Consider the following 15,487-nt stretch of genomic DNA (forward strand, 5'->3'; position numbering starts at 1 on the left):
GATGGACAAAGTTAGTTGAAATAGACAGTTTTTGCATGAAAACTCATTCCTGGTGGAACTTCATAGCAAAGTACAAAGTTCGTTTTGGATGGACGAATTAAGTTGAAATAGACAGTTTTTGTATGAAAACTCATTCCTGGTGGAACTTCATAGCAAAGTACAAAGTTCGTTTTGGATGGACAAAGTTAGTTGAAATAGACAGTTTTTGTATGAAAACTCATTCCTGGTGGAACTTCATAGCAAAGTACAAAGTTCGTTTTGGATGGACAAAGTTAGTTGAAATAGACAGTTTTTGCATGAAAACTCATTCCTGGTAGAACTTCATAGCAAAGTACAAAGTTCGTTTTGGATGGATCAATTTAGTTGAAATAGACAGTTTTTGTATGAAAACTCATTCCTGGTGGAACTTCATAGCAAAGTACAAAGTTCGTTTTGGATGGACAAAGTTAGTTGAAATAGACAGTTTTTGCATGAAAACTCATTCCTGGTGGAACTTCATAGCAAAGTACAAAGTTCGTTTTGGATGGACGAATTAAGTTGAAATAGACAGTTTTTGTATGAAAACTCATTCCTGGTGGAACTTCATAGCAAAGTACAAAGTTCGTTTTGGATGGACAAAGTTAGTTGAAATAGACAGTTTTTGCATGAAAACTCATTCCTGGTAGAACTTCATAGCAAAGTACAAAGTTCGTTTTAGATGTACAAAGTTAGTTGAAATAGACAGTTTTTGCATGAAAACTCATTCCTGGTGGAACTTCATAGCAAAGTACAAAGTTCGTTTTGGATGGACGAATTAAGTTGAAATAGACAGTTTTTGTATGAAAACTCATTCCTGGTGGAACTTCATAGCAAAGTACAAAGTTCGTTTTGGATGGACAAAGTTAGTTGAAATAGACAGTTTTTGCATAAAAACTCATTCCTGGTGGAACTTCATAGCAAAGTACAAAGTTCGTTTTGGATGGACGAATTAAGTTGAAATAGACAGTTTTTGTATGAAAACTCATTCCTGGTGGAACTTCATAGCAAAGTACAAAGTTCGTTTTAGATGGACAAAGTTAGTTGAAATAGACAGTTTTTGCATAAAAACTCATTCCTGGTGGAACTTCATAGCAAAGTACAAAGTTCGTTTTGGATGGATCAATTTAGTTGAAATAGACAGTTTTTGTATGAAAACTCATTCCTGGTGGAACTTCATAGCAAAGTACAAAGTTCGTTTTGGATGGACAAAGTTAGTTGAAATAGACAGTTTTTGCATAAAAACTCATTCCTGGTGGAACTTCATAGCAAAGTATAAAGTTCGTTTTGGATGGACGAATTAAGTTGAAATAGACAGTTTTTGTATGAAAACTCATTCCTGGTGGAACTTCATAGCAAAGTACAAAGTTCGAATCAGATGGACGAATTAAGTTGAAATAGACAGTTTTTGCATGAAAACTCATTCCTGGTGGAACTTCATAGCAAAGTACAAAGTTCGTTTTAGATAGACAAAGTTAGTTGAAATAGACAGTTTTTGCATAAAAACTCATTCCTGGTGGAACTTCATAGCAAAGTACAAAGTTCGTTTTGGATGGACGAATTAAGTTGAAATAGACAGTTTTTGTATGAAAACTCATTCCTGGTGGAACTTCATAGCAAAGTACAAAGTTCGTTTTGGATGGACAAAGTTAGTTGAAATAGACAGTTTTTGCATGAAAACTCATTCCTGGTGGAACTTCATAGCAAAGTACAAAGTTCGTTTTGGATGGACGAATTAAGTTGAAATAGACAGTTTTTGTATGAAAACTCATTCCTGGTGGAACTTCATAGCAAAGTACAAAGTTCGAATCAGATGGACGAATTAAGTTGAAATAGACAGTTTTTGCATGAAAACTCATTCCTGGTGGAACTTCATAGCAAAGTACAAAGTTCGTTTTAGATGGACAAAGTTAGTTGAAATAGACAGTTTTTGCATAAAAACTCATTCCTGGTGGAACTTCATAGCAAAGTACAAAGTTCGTTTTGGATGGACGAATTAAGTTGAAATAGACAGTTTTTGTATGAAAACTCATTCCTGGTGGAACTTCATAGCAAAGTACAAAGTTCGTTTTGGATGGATCAATTTAGTTGAAATAGACAGTTTTTGCATGAAAACTCATTCCTGGTGGAACGTCATAGCAAAGTACAAAGTTCGTTTTGGATGGACGAATTAAGTTGAAATAGACAGTTTTTGTATGAAAACTCATTCCTGGTGGAACTTCATAGCAAAGTACAAAGTTCGTTTTGGATGGACAAAGTTAGTTGAAATAGACAGTTTTTGCATGAAAACTCATTCCTGGTGGAACTTCATAGCAAAGTACAAAGTTCGAATCAGATGGACGAATTAAGTTGAAATAGACAGTTTTTGCATAAAAACTCATTCCTGGTGGAACTTCATAGCAAAGTACAAAGTTCGTTTTGGATGGATCAATTTAGTTGAAATAGACAGTTTTTGCATGAAAACTCATTCCTGGTGGAACTTCATAGCAAAGTACAAAGTTCGTTTTGGATGGACAAAGTTAGTTGAAATAGACAGTTTTTGCATAAAAACTCATTCCTGGTGGAACTTCATAGCAAAGTACAAAGTTCGTTTTGGATGGATCAATTTAGTTGAAATAGACAGTTTTTGTATGAAAACTCATTCCTGGTGGAACTTCATAGCAAAGTACAAAGTTCGTTTTAGATGGACAAAGTTAGTTGAAATAGACAGTTTTTGCATAAAAACTCATTCCTGGTGGAACTTCATAGCAATGTACAAAGTTCGAATCAGATGGACGAATTAAGTTGAAATAGACAGTTTTTGCATAAAAACTCATTCCTGGTGGAACTTCATAGCAAAGTACAAAGTTCGTTTTGGATGGATCAATTTAGTTGAAATAGACAGTTCTTGCATGAAAACTCATTCCTGGTAGAACTTCATAGCAAAGTACAAAGTTCGTTTTAGATGGACAAAGTTAGTTGAAATAGACAGTTTTTGCATGAAAACTCATTCCTGGTGGAACTTCATAGCAAAGTACAAAGTTCGTTTTGGATGGATCAATTTAGTTGAAATAGACAGTTTTTGTATGAAAACTCATTCCTGGTGGAACTTCATAGCAAAGTACAAAGTTCGTTTTAGATGGACAAAGTTAGTTGAAATAGACAGTTTTTGCATAAAAACTCATTCCTGGTGGAACTTCATAGCAAAGTACAAAGTTCGAATCAGATGGACGAATTAAGTTGAAATAGACAGTTTTTGCATAAAAACTCATTCCTGGTGGAACTTCATAGCAAAGTACAAAGTTCGTTTTGGATGGACAAAGTTAGTTGTATTTAACAGTTTTTGTATGAAAACACACTTCTGGTGGAACTTCATATCAAAGAACAAAGTTCGAATCGGATGGACAAAGTTAGTTGTAATTAACAGTTTTTGTATGAAAACTCATTCCTGGTGGAACTTCATAGCAAAGTACAAAGTTCGTTTTGGATGGACAAAGTTAGTTGAAATAGACAGTTTTTGCATGAAAACTCATTCCTGGTGGAACTTCATAGCAAAGTACAAAGTTCGTTTTGGATGGATCAATTTAGTTGAAATAGACAGTTCTTGCATGAAAACTCATTCCTGGTAGAACTTCATAGCAAAGTACAAAGTTCGTTTTAGATGGACAAAGTTAGTTGAAATAGACAGTTTTTGCATGAAAACTCATTCCTGGTGGAACTTCATAGCAAAGTACAAAGTTCGTTTTGGATGGATCAATTTAGTTGAAATAGACAGTTCTTGCATGAAAACTCATTCCTGGTAGAACTTCATAGCAAAGTACAAAGTTCGTTTTAGATGGACAAAGTTAGTTGAAATAGACAGTTTTTGCATAAAAACTCATTCCTGGTGGAACTTCATAGCAAAGTACAAAGTTCGAATCAGATGGACGAATTAAGTTGAAATAGACAGTTTTTGCATGAAAACTCATTCCTGGTGGAACTTCATAGCAAAGTACAAAGTTCGTTTTGGATGGACGAATTAAGTTGAAATAGACAGTTTTTGTATGAAAACTCATTCCTGGTGGAACTTCATAGCAAAGTACAAAGTTCGAATCAGATGGACGAATTAAGTTGAAATAGACAGTTTTTGCATAAAAACTCATTCCTGGTGGAACTTCATAGCAAAGTACAAAGTTCGTTTTGGATGGATCAATTTAGTTGAAATAGACAGTTTTTGTATGAAAACTCATTCCTGGTAGAACTTCATAGCAAAGTACAAAGTTCGTTTTGGATGGACAAAGTTAGTTGAAATAGACAGTTTTTGCATGAAAACTCATTCCTGGTGGAACTTCATAGCAAAGTACAAAGTTCGTTTTGGATGGACAAAGTTAGTTGAAATAGACAGTTTTTGCATGAAAACTCATTCCTGGTGGAACTTCATAGCAAAGTACAAAGTTCGTTTTAGATGGACAAAGTTAGTTGAAATAGACAGTTTTTGCATAAAAACTCATTCCTGGTGGAACTTCATAGCAAAGTACAAAGTTCGTTTTGGATGGACGAATTAAGTTGAAATAGACAGTTTTTGTATGAAAACTCATTCCTGGTGGAACTTCATAGCAAAGTACAAAGTTCGAATCAGGTGGACGAATTAAGTTGAAATAGACAGTTTTTGCATGAAAACTCATTCCTGGTGGAACTTCATAGCAAAGCACAAAGTTCGTTTTAGATGGACAAAGTTAGTTGAAATAGACAGTTTTTGCATAAAAACTCATTCCTGGTGGAACTTCATAGCAAAGTACAAAGTTCGTTTTGGATGGACGTATTAAGTTGAAATAGACAGTTTTTGTATGAAAACTCATTCCTGGTGGAACTTCATAGCAAAGTACAAAGTTCGTTTTGGATAGACAAAGTTAGTTGAAATAGACAGTTTTTGCATGAAAACTCATTCCTGGTGGAACTTCATAGCAAAGTACAAAGTTCGTTTTGGATGGATCAATTTAGTTGAAATAGACAGTTTTTGCATGAAAACTCATTCCTGGTGGAACTTCATAGCAAAGTACAAAGTTCGTTTTGGATGGATCAATTTAGTTGAAATAGACAGTTTTTGCATGAAAACTCATTCCTGGTGGAACTTCATAGCAAAGTACAAAGTTCGTTTTGGATGGACAAAGTTAGTTGAAATAGACAGTTTTTGCATAAAAACTCATTCCTGGTGGAACTTCATAGCAAAGTACAAAGTTCGTTTTGGATGGATCAATTTAGTTGAAATAGACAGTTTTTGTATGAAAACTCATTCCTGGTGGAACTTCATAGCAAAGTACAAAGTTCGTTTTGGATGGACAAAGTTAGTTGAAATAGACAGTTTTTGCATGAAAACTCATTCCTGGTGGAACTTCATAGCAAAGTACAAAGTTCGTTTTGGATGGATCAATTTAGTTGAAATAGACAGTGTTGCAACGCAACGTTCTTTCCAGTTTCTGTTTCGCCGTGGACGCGTTTCCTAACACCAATTTTTACAGGTTTCTAGCAATTTTATTTTCTATTTCAAACTTCTTTCGCGGAGCACTGGTTTTGGGCAGGTGGTACGGCTTCGCTGGTATAATTCGGGTGCGTGGGAGCGAGTGGTGCGAGTGGTGGTGCTGGTGTTAAAAAATTACACGTCTTATCACTTGCGCGTTTCGGTTGTGAATAACTCTAAATCGATGGCGCACACGCGATGGCCGTTATCGTCCCTTTTCGCGCCTCGATCTCGATCCCTTTATGGCATCGTCCCTTCGGTAACGGCTTCTGTCACCCATCACCGAGCTGTCACCGTCATTGCGTCAGGTGACGAAAACAAAAAACAAATCATGCGTTAAACTGCAAGTGCCGACTTCACCGTTGTCTACAACATTCTCCCGCCCGGTACTTTGCTCGTATGAGCAATTTACCCTACTTGAAGTCGGTGATCTGTTCTGTTTAATATTCGGCCAGCCCTCTTTATCGCCTTATCGGTAGATGGTAAGCTTGGCTGTGTCGTTCCTGTTGGCGTTTTACTTCCGCACATCCAACACCGCTATCTTTGTTGCAGGTCGCTCGATTATTCCGCTAGCCGTCTGCACCGTTGCTCGTCTCACCTGGCCGTCGTTGGCTCTGACGACTGCCACCACTCTCCCTTTAGGCCAGCAATTTCTGGGCATATTGTTGTCTGCAATCAAAACGATTTCACCTTCCTCTATAGGGCGAGCAGGGTGAAACCACTTAGTTCTACGTGTCAACGTCGGAAGATACTTAGCTACCCATTTTCGCCAAAAAAGATCTGCGTAGCGCTGCGACGCTTTCCATGAAGATTTTATGGCCCCTGCTGTATCATCAAGTGGGGCAGGCGGCTTGCTGCCGTTTGAGCTACCCAAAAGTAGTTGGTTGGGCGTTATCGGTGGTGCGAAATCATCGTCCAAAGGTACGTAGGTCAGAGGTCTTGAGTTAATGACCATTTCTATTTCGGCTATCGTAGATTGCAGCACTTCGTCGTTAGGCGTACGCGGCAGTTCGAACTGGCTTAAAACTTTTTTCACCGACTGAACGAGGCGTTCCCAGCACCCTCCAAAATGCGGAGCCGCTGGCGGATTGAAGCTCCACTTCAACTCAGGACTAGTAAATTCGACGATGATCTTATTCTCATCCACGTTCATCCGGGCTTCCTTCAACTCTCTCGATGAACCTACAAAGTTTGTCCCACGATCGCTGATGATTTCGCGCGGCACTCCTCGTCTAGCGATAAAACGGCGGATCGCTAGGATGCAGGAAGAAGTTGTCAGTGAGTGCGCGATTTCAAGGTGCACTGCTCGTGTTGTCAAACAAGTGAAAATCACTCCCCAACGTTTCTCCACGCGACGTCCAACTACTACGTTCATTGGGCCGAAGTAGTCTATTCCGGTATATGTAAACGCACGCTGATCCATGGCCGTTCTTTGTTGAGGAATGCTTCCCATCAACGGCGGTTCGGGAGCAGCTTCTCGATTGCGACAATGTTGACATGTTTTCCGGACGCGCTTATATTCTGTCAACAAGCGCGGTATATGATATTTGGCTCTTAGTTCGTTAACGACGGTCTGATGGTTACAATGTCGGTAACGTGCGTGGTAGTGCAGTATAAGCAAGTCAGTTCCTGTGTGTCGTCTCGGTAGGATAACTGGCTTGCGCAGCGATTCGTTTACCACAGGGCAGTTTTCAAAACGACTACTTATTCTCAGCACGCCATAGTCGTCGATTTTCGGTGAGAGCTGATACAATGCGCTGCCTTTTTCGATGGGTTGCGACCATGGATGCTGTTTTACTACGCGGCTCTCTAGTCGCCGGATCTCTTCTGGAAACGTTTCTCGCTGGATTTGTTTTATAATCACGCGTTCTGCTGTTTCAAGCTCTTCCTGCGTGAGTGGTCCTGTCGTGATCGTTTTTCCGTTAGTTCGGTGCATACAATTATGTGAAAATCGAATAACGTATCCAACGGATCTGAGCAACCTATTCCAACTAGAGAATCGATCGATCCGAATAAGTGGCTCAGTGCTTGAATGATGCAGCAGGTTGCGACGTAGTTCTTCCGCTGTATCATCCGATCGCGTCGGTGGAATTGGCCATTCCTTCTCTGGTTGCCAAAGAAAGCTCGGACCTTTGAGCCATCGGCTTGATGTGCTCAAATCGGGAATTCTCGTCCACTTCGTACCATCGTCGGCTACATTGACCTTCGTTGACAGCCACTGCCAATCGTCAACCTTGGTGGACTCGAGTTTTTCACCGACTCGGAAAGCTACAAATTGACTATATCGTCGATGATCCGACCGTAGCCAACAGATGACGTCACGCGAATCCGTCCAATATGTAGTTCGAGTGATGTTCAAACGGTGCGATTTAATAATCGTATTCGCAAGTCGGGTGCCGATAACCGCTGCTTGCAGTTCTAATCGAGGGATCGATAGAAATCGCAGTGGTGCCACTCTAGTTTTCGATCCGACAAGAGCGCATTCTATGGTCCCTTCTTCTTCAAATCGGAAATATGCAACCGCTGCCATCCCGTTTTCGCTCGCGTCGCAGAATACGTGAAGCTGTATGCTACGAGTCAACGCCGACGTGTTCTGTCGATAGCACCTTGGTATCCTGATCTGGCAAACGTCGGGTAATATGGTGATCCACCTTTCCCACTGTTCTGCTAAACGGCCGCTGACTTTTTCATCCCATCCGACACCAGCACGCCAGATCTCTTGAAGCAGAACTTTCAGGAACATAAGCACGTTACCCAAGAGACCCAACGGGTCGTAGATCCGCATTAGGATCCGTAGCACCTCACGTTTAGTCGGATGCTTTGCTCCCGTTAGCAGCTGCTCATCGTTTCTAGGTGAGACTTTATAGGTGAATGTGTCGGATTGCGTGTCCCACCACATTCCCAATACCTTTTCTGTTTTCGTATCTGTACCAACGTTAACATCTTTCTCTTTCGTTATAGATGCCTCTAATTGCTGAATCACCACGTTTGAATTGGACAGCCAGTTTCTTATTTCAAAGCCACCCTGTGCATGTACGTGTCGCACTTCTTTTGCCAGCATTATAGCTTCGTCTTCAGTTTCGACACTTGCCAGCATGTCGTCAACATAGTGCTCTTTAACGATGCATTCGAAGGCGCGAGGAAATTCGGATTTAAATCGCTCGGCGTTAAGATTCTTCACATAGTGCGCGCAGCAGGGTGAGCATGCGGCGCCAAACGTCATAACGGTCATGGCGTACACGTCTGGAGTCCTGTCAGCCACACCGCCGTTCCACAATATCATTTGGCTGCGTTGATCTTCGGGTCTGATGGCCACTTGAAAAAACATTTCTTTGATGTCTCCAGCAACGCCTATTCGGAACTCTCTGAATTTATATAGGACTGTCAGGAGCTCTACCAGCTGATCTGGTCCCTTGAGGAGAAATGTGTTTAGACTAACGCCGTTTACTTTGGCAGCAGCATCAAATACCAACCGGATTTTTCCTGGCTTGTTGGGGTTTATGACAGGAAAAATTGGCAAGAACCAATCTGCATCACGTTTTTCCGATAGCTCTCTCGGTGTTAGGCGCCTGATGTAGCCCTTTCTCTCGTACTCATTCATCTTTTCAACGATGGCAGCCCTCAACACTGGTTCTTTTTCCATTTTTCTTTTGAGACATTCAAAGCGTTTTAGTGCCATCGGCTTACTTGGCGGTAATTGAATTGTGCTGTACTTCCACAACAAACTTGTCTCATAACGTTCGCCATTTAAACGGGTTGTCGCGGCCAGAATTTCTAGCGCCTTTTCTTCATCTTTGGAACCTATGTGATGAGGTAACTTGGTGATACCTAACGAATCAATTGCAAAGTATTCCTTCAATTGTGCATCGGTTTTATCGTCGTTGATGTCCATGCATGGGCACACCTTTGGTCTATGGTGGTTGAGAATCCCGTTTGCTTCGCCGGGATTCGTTTCGTACGATCCGTAGACAATCCAGCCTAATCGCGTTTTGGCAGCAACGGGTTCATGCGATTTTCCCTCACGATATGTCAACGGATGACCCAGATGACAGTTATCTATGCCGATTAGAACCCTTGGCATGATATTCGTGTACGAGGTCAGTTTTAGGCCGGTCAAGTGCGCGAAAGTGTTCTGAAGTTTCTGGGCGCACAGACTCTGATTCGGTAGCGCCAAGCTGTGCACGGTATGTACATTGGGCAATACGAATACTTTGCCGGCTTCGTCACTGCCGGATATTCTCAACGATACTCTCACTGAATTTTTCTCTTCTCTTTTCTGATTTCCGGTCCACCAGAGGCACAACGGATGAGGAGTTCCCTGAATGCCTAGTTCTTCAACCAAAGCATGTTCTATGAAGGTGGCTGACGAACCGTCGTCCAGGAACGCAAATGTTTCTACTTTACAGCCATTGCCATGAAGGGTAATCGGAACATATCGGAAGAGTGGTGGCGCCTCTAGCGCAATTCGGTGACTGTTAAAAGCTTGATGCTCGTTGGTTACGGTTCGTGACGTATTTCCGGCTTCAACTCTGGTCCTCGAACCATCATGAAGCAGCTTGTTATGAAGAAAGACGCAGCCATTGGTGCCACACTGCGTTCTTCTGTCGCAGCGCTGGTGTTGTTCAAGGCATTTACGACACAGACGTTTCTCACGCACTGTTCGCCAACGGGCGTCTATGTCCATTGGCAGAAAATCGGAACAGTTTTCTACTTTGGCGCATTGTTGTTGGCATACTGGGCAACGCAGCGTTACGCTGCTAGAACTCGTTGAGAGGCGCCTGGTTGCAGTGTTCGTCAGGTGAGTATTTACGTGCCGATGTTGCCTGTATCCGCTGTTACTCGTTGCAGGTCTGGTAGATGAACCCTCATGGGTGTACACCGACGACATAGTCACCAAACTTGCTGCTTCGACCAAATGACTCAGCCAGTCGTTGAAACTCGAGAGCGTAACGTGGCTCACGTTAATTCGATGACATCCCCAATTGAGCTTCAGCGACGGGGGTAAGCGTTCCGTCAACTCATTCAACAACGCCACATTGCACATGTATTCGTCTAGTCCTGACGCCGTGATGGTCGCGCAAAGATTCTGAACCGCGACCCCAAAATCGATGAGCGTTTCGAGACGTTCCTGCTTAGGCGCCGGCATCGATCGCACCTTGTTCACCAGGGAGTGGACAATAATTTCGGGACGGCCGAAAAGCATTCTTAGCGTGGAGATCACGCCAGGTACGTTGGATGGATGCATCAAGCGACAACGTACTGCCTCTAACGCTTTTTCTTTTAGGGCCTTCTGCAGCCGGTCCAGATTCTCCACGTCGTTATAACCGCACGCCTCCGTGGTGTACTCGAAGGAGGCAATAAACATCGGCCATTCTTCGGGATTGCCGGAGAACGTCGGCAAGTCCCGTTTCCTCCCTTGCCGGGCTATGTATTGCGTCTGCGAAAGATCAAAGACTGAGAAGGCGTTCGCCTGCAATCTATCTGGAACGATACTCACGCGTGATGGCGGATGTGCGCTTCGTTGATGATCCGTTGCTTCGAAGGATTGCATCAAGCGGTTTCGCTCCCGAAGATGCTCGATCTCCATGTCTTCCAAAGCCCGCTGAAGGTCACGTTCTCGTTCGGGATGTACGGCTGTTCTTTTTCCGGTAGCCCCGTACCGGTCTGCTTCGCTACGCCGAGCCGTTGACGGTCCGGCATGCGCGTCATAGCGCAAAAAATCTGGAGACGCAATGGCCGGTCGCAGCGACGCGCTCACAGGTTCATGCTCTGTGTCGCTGATGAATGGCGTCCCAAGCGTCGATCTTCCTGACGGGCCGGCTTGCGCGTCGTAGCGCAGGAAATCTGGAAACGCGATGGCCGGTCGCGGCGATGCGCTCACAGGTTCACTTTCCGTGCCTCTGGCGTAAGGCGTCCCGAGCGTTGATCTCCGCGGCAGGGTGGCGGCCGAAGGAAAAGGCACATCTTCGGCGGTTCCTGTGCGGACGCGCTGGGATATCGCGCCTTCGCGTTGCTCGTTCAGTGACATTCCGAGTCCTCTTGACACGCTTGGGCTCAACTGAGCGATTTGCGCGGTCAGCCTGTTGAAGCTTTCGTTCGCTTCTCTGGCTTGCTGAATCAACTCCTGTATCGAAACAGTGTCTTCCGCTAGGTCTTGCACTAGGGAAAGTTGTCGCACTGTCGAATTCGCGGCGGGGTTGGACTCAACGTTTTCGCGGTTCATTTTCACTCAATTGTCAATTGTTCACACAAAATCACCAGTGTAATTTTTTAAAATGTTGCAACGCAACGTTCTTTCCAGTTTCTGTTTCGCCGTGGACGCGTTTCCTAACACCAATTTTTACAGGTTTCTAGCAATTTTATTTTCTATTTCAAACTTCTTTCGCGGAGCACTGGTTTTGGGCAGGTGGTACGGCTTCGCTGGTATAATTCGGGTGCGTGGGAGCGAGTGGTGCGAGTGGTGGTGCTGGTGTTAAAAAATTACACGTCTTATCACTTGCGCGTTTCGGTTGTGAATAACTCTAAATCGATGGCGCACACGCGATGGCCGTTATCGTCCCTTTTCGCGCCTCGATCTCGATCCCTTTATGGCATCGTCCCTTCGGTAACGGCTTCTGTCACCCGTCACCGAGCTGTCACCGTCATTGCGTCAGGTGACGAAAACAAAAAACAAATCATGCGTTAAACTGCAAGTGCCGACTTCACCGTTGTCTACAACAGACAGTTTTTGCATGAAAACTCATTCCTGGTGGAACTTCATAGCAAAGTACAAAGTTCGTTTTGGATGGATCAGTTTAGTTTAAATAGACAGTTCTTGCATGAAAACTCATTCCTGGTAGAACTTCATAGCAAAGTACAAAGTTCGTATCGGATGGACGAATTAAGTTGAAACAGACAGTTTTTGCATGAAAACTCATTCCTGGTGGAACTTCATAGCAAAGTACAAAGTTCGTTTTGGATGGACGAATTAAGTTGAAATAGACAGTTTTTGCATGAAAACTCATTCCTGGTGGAACTTCATAGCAAAGTACAAAGTTCGTTTTGGATGGACAAAGTTAGTTGAAATAGACAGTTTTTGCATGAAAACTCATTCCTGGTGGAACTTCATAGCAAAGTACAAAGTTCGTTTTGGATGGACAAAGTTAGTTGAAATAGACAGTTTTTGCATGAAAACTCATTCCTGGTGGAACTTCATAGCAAAGTACAAAGTTCGTTTTGGATGGACAAAGTTAGTTGAAATAGACAGTTTTTGCATGAAAACTCATTCCTGGTGGAACTTCATAGCAAAGTACAAAGTTCGTTTTGGATGGATCAATTTAGTTGAAATAGACAGTTTTTGCATGAAAACTCATTCCTGGTGGAACTTCATAGCAAAGTACAAAGTTCGTTTTGGATGGACAAAGTTAGTTGAAATAGACAGTTTTTGCATGAAAACTCATTCCTGGTGGAACTTCATAGCAAAGTACAAAGTTCGTTTTGGATGGATCAGTTTAGTTTAAATAGACAGTTCTTGCATGAAAACTCATTCCTGGTAGAACTTCATAGCAAAGTACAAAGTTCGTATCGGATGGACGAATTAAGTTGAAATAGACAGTTTTTGCATGAAAATTCATTCCTGGTGGAACTTCATAGCAAAGTACAAAGTTCGTTTTGGATGGACAAAGTTAGTTGAAATAGACAGTTTTTGCATGAAAACTCATTCCTGGTGGAACTTCATAGCAAAGTACAAAGTTCGTTTTGGATGGACAAAGTTAGTTGAAATAGACAGTTTTTGCATAAAAACTCATTCCTGGTGGAACTTCATAGCAAAGTACAAAGTTCGTTTTTAATGGACGAATTAAGTTGAAATAGACAGTTTTTGTATGAAAACTCATTCCTGGTGGAACTTCATAGTAAAGTACAAAGTTCGTTTTGGATGGACAAAGTTAGTTGAAATAGACAGTTTTTGCATGAAAACTCCTTCCAGGTGGAACTTCATAGCAAAGTACAAAGTTCGTTTTGGATGGATCAATTTAGTTGAAATAGACAGTTTTTGCATGAAAACTCATTCCTGGTGGAACTTCATAGCAAAGTACAAAGTTCGTTTTGGATGGACAAAGTTAGTTGAAATAGACAGTTTTTGTATGAAAACTCCTTCCTGGTGGAACTTCATAGCAAAGTACAAAGTTCGTTTTGGATGGACGAATTAAGTTGAAATAGACAGTTTTTGCATGAAAACTCATTCCTGGTGGAACTTCATAGCAAAGTACAAAGTTCGTTTTGGATGGACGAATTAAGTTGAAATAGACAGTTTTTGCATAAAAACTCATTCCTGGTGGAACTTCATAGCAAAGTACAAAGTTCGTTTTGGATGGATCAATTTAGTTGAAATAGACAGTTTTTGCATGAAAACTCATTCCTGGTGGAACTTCATAGCAAAGTACAAAGTTCGTTTTGGATGGACAAAGTTAGTTGAAATAGATAATTTTTGCATGAAAACTCATTCCTGGTGGAACTTCATAGCAAAGTACAAAGTTCGTTTTGGATGGACAAAGTTAGTTGAAATAGACAGTTTTTGCATGAAAACTCATTCCTGGTGGAACTTCATAGCAAAGTACAAAGTTCGTTTTGGATGGACAAAGTTAGTTGAAATAGATAATTTTTGCATGAAAACTCATTCCTGGTGGAACTTCATAGCAAAGTACAAAGTTCGTTTTGGATGGACAAAGTTAGTTGAAATAGACAGTTTTTGTATGAAAACTCATTCCTGGTGGAACTTCATAGCAAAGTACAAAGTTCGTTTTGGATGGACAAAGTTAGTTGAAATAGACAGTTTTTGCATGAAAACTCATTCCTGGTGGAACTTCATAGCAAAGTACAAAGTTCGTTTTGGATGGACAAAGTTAGTTGAAATAGACAGTTTTTGCATGAAAACTCATTCCTGGTGGAACTTCATAGCAAAGTACAAAGTTCGTTTTGGATGGATCAATTTAGTTGAAATAGACAGTTTTTGCATGAAAACTCATTCCTGGTGGAACTTCATAGCAAAGTACAAAGTTCGTTTTGGATGGACAAAGTTAGTTGAAATAGACAGTTTTTGTATGAAAACTCATTCCTGGTGGAACTTCATAGCAAAGTACAAAGTTCGTTTTGGATGGACAAAGTTAGTTGAAATAGACAGTTTTTGCATGAAAACTCATTCCTGGTGGAACTTCATAGCAAAGTACAAAGTTCGTTTTGGATGGATCAATTTAGTTGAAATAGACAGTTTTTGTATGAAAACTCATTCCTGGTGGAACTTCATAGCAAAGTACAAAGTTCGTTTTGGATGGACAAAGTTAGTTGAAATAGACAGTTTTTGCATGAAAACTCATTCCTGGTGGAACTTCATAGCAAAGTACAAAGTTCGTTTTGGATGGACAAAGTTAGTTGAAATAGATAATTTTTGCATGAAAACTCATTCCTGGTGGAACTTCATAGCAAAGTACAAAGTTCGTTTTGGATGGACAAAGTTAGTTGAAATAGACAGTTTTTGTATGAAAACTCATTCCTGGTGGAACTTCATAGCAAAGTACAAAGTTCGTTTTGGATGGACAAAGTTAGTTGAAATAGACAGTTTTTGCATGAAAACTCATTCCTGGTGGAACTTCATAGCAAAGTACAAAGTTCGTTTTGGATGGACAAAGTTAGTTGAAATAGACAGTTTTTGCATGAAAACTCATTCCTGGTGGAACTTCATAGCAAAGTACAAAGTTCGTTTTGGATGGATCAATTTAGTTGAAATAGACAGTTTTTGCATGAAAACTCATTCCTGGTGGAACTTCATAGCAAAGTACAAAGTTCGTTTTGGATGGACAAAGTTAGTTGAAATAGACAGTTTTTGTATGAAAACTCATTCCTGGTGGAACTTCATAGCAAAGTACAAAGTTCGTTTTGGATGGACAAAGTTAGTTGAAATAGACAGTTTTTGCATGAAAACTCATTCCTGGTGGAACTTCATAGCAAAGTACAAAGTTC

Source organism: Anopheles moucheti, unplaced genomic scaffold (assembly GCF_943734755.1).
Source record: "Anopheles moucheti unplaced genomic scaffold, idAnoMoucSN_F20_07 putative_Y_39, whole genome shotgun sequence".
Taxonomy (NCBI): Eukaryota; Metazoa; Arthropoda; class Insecta; order Diptera; family Culicidae; genus Anopheles; species Anopheles moucheti.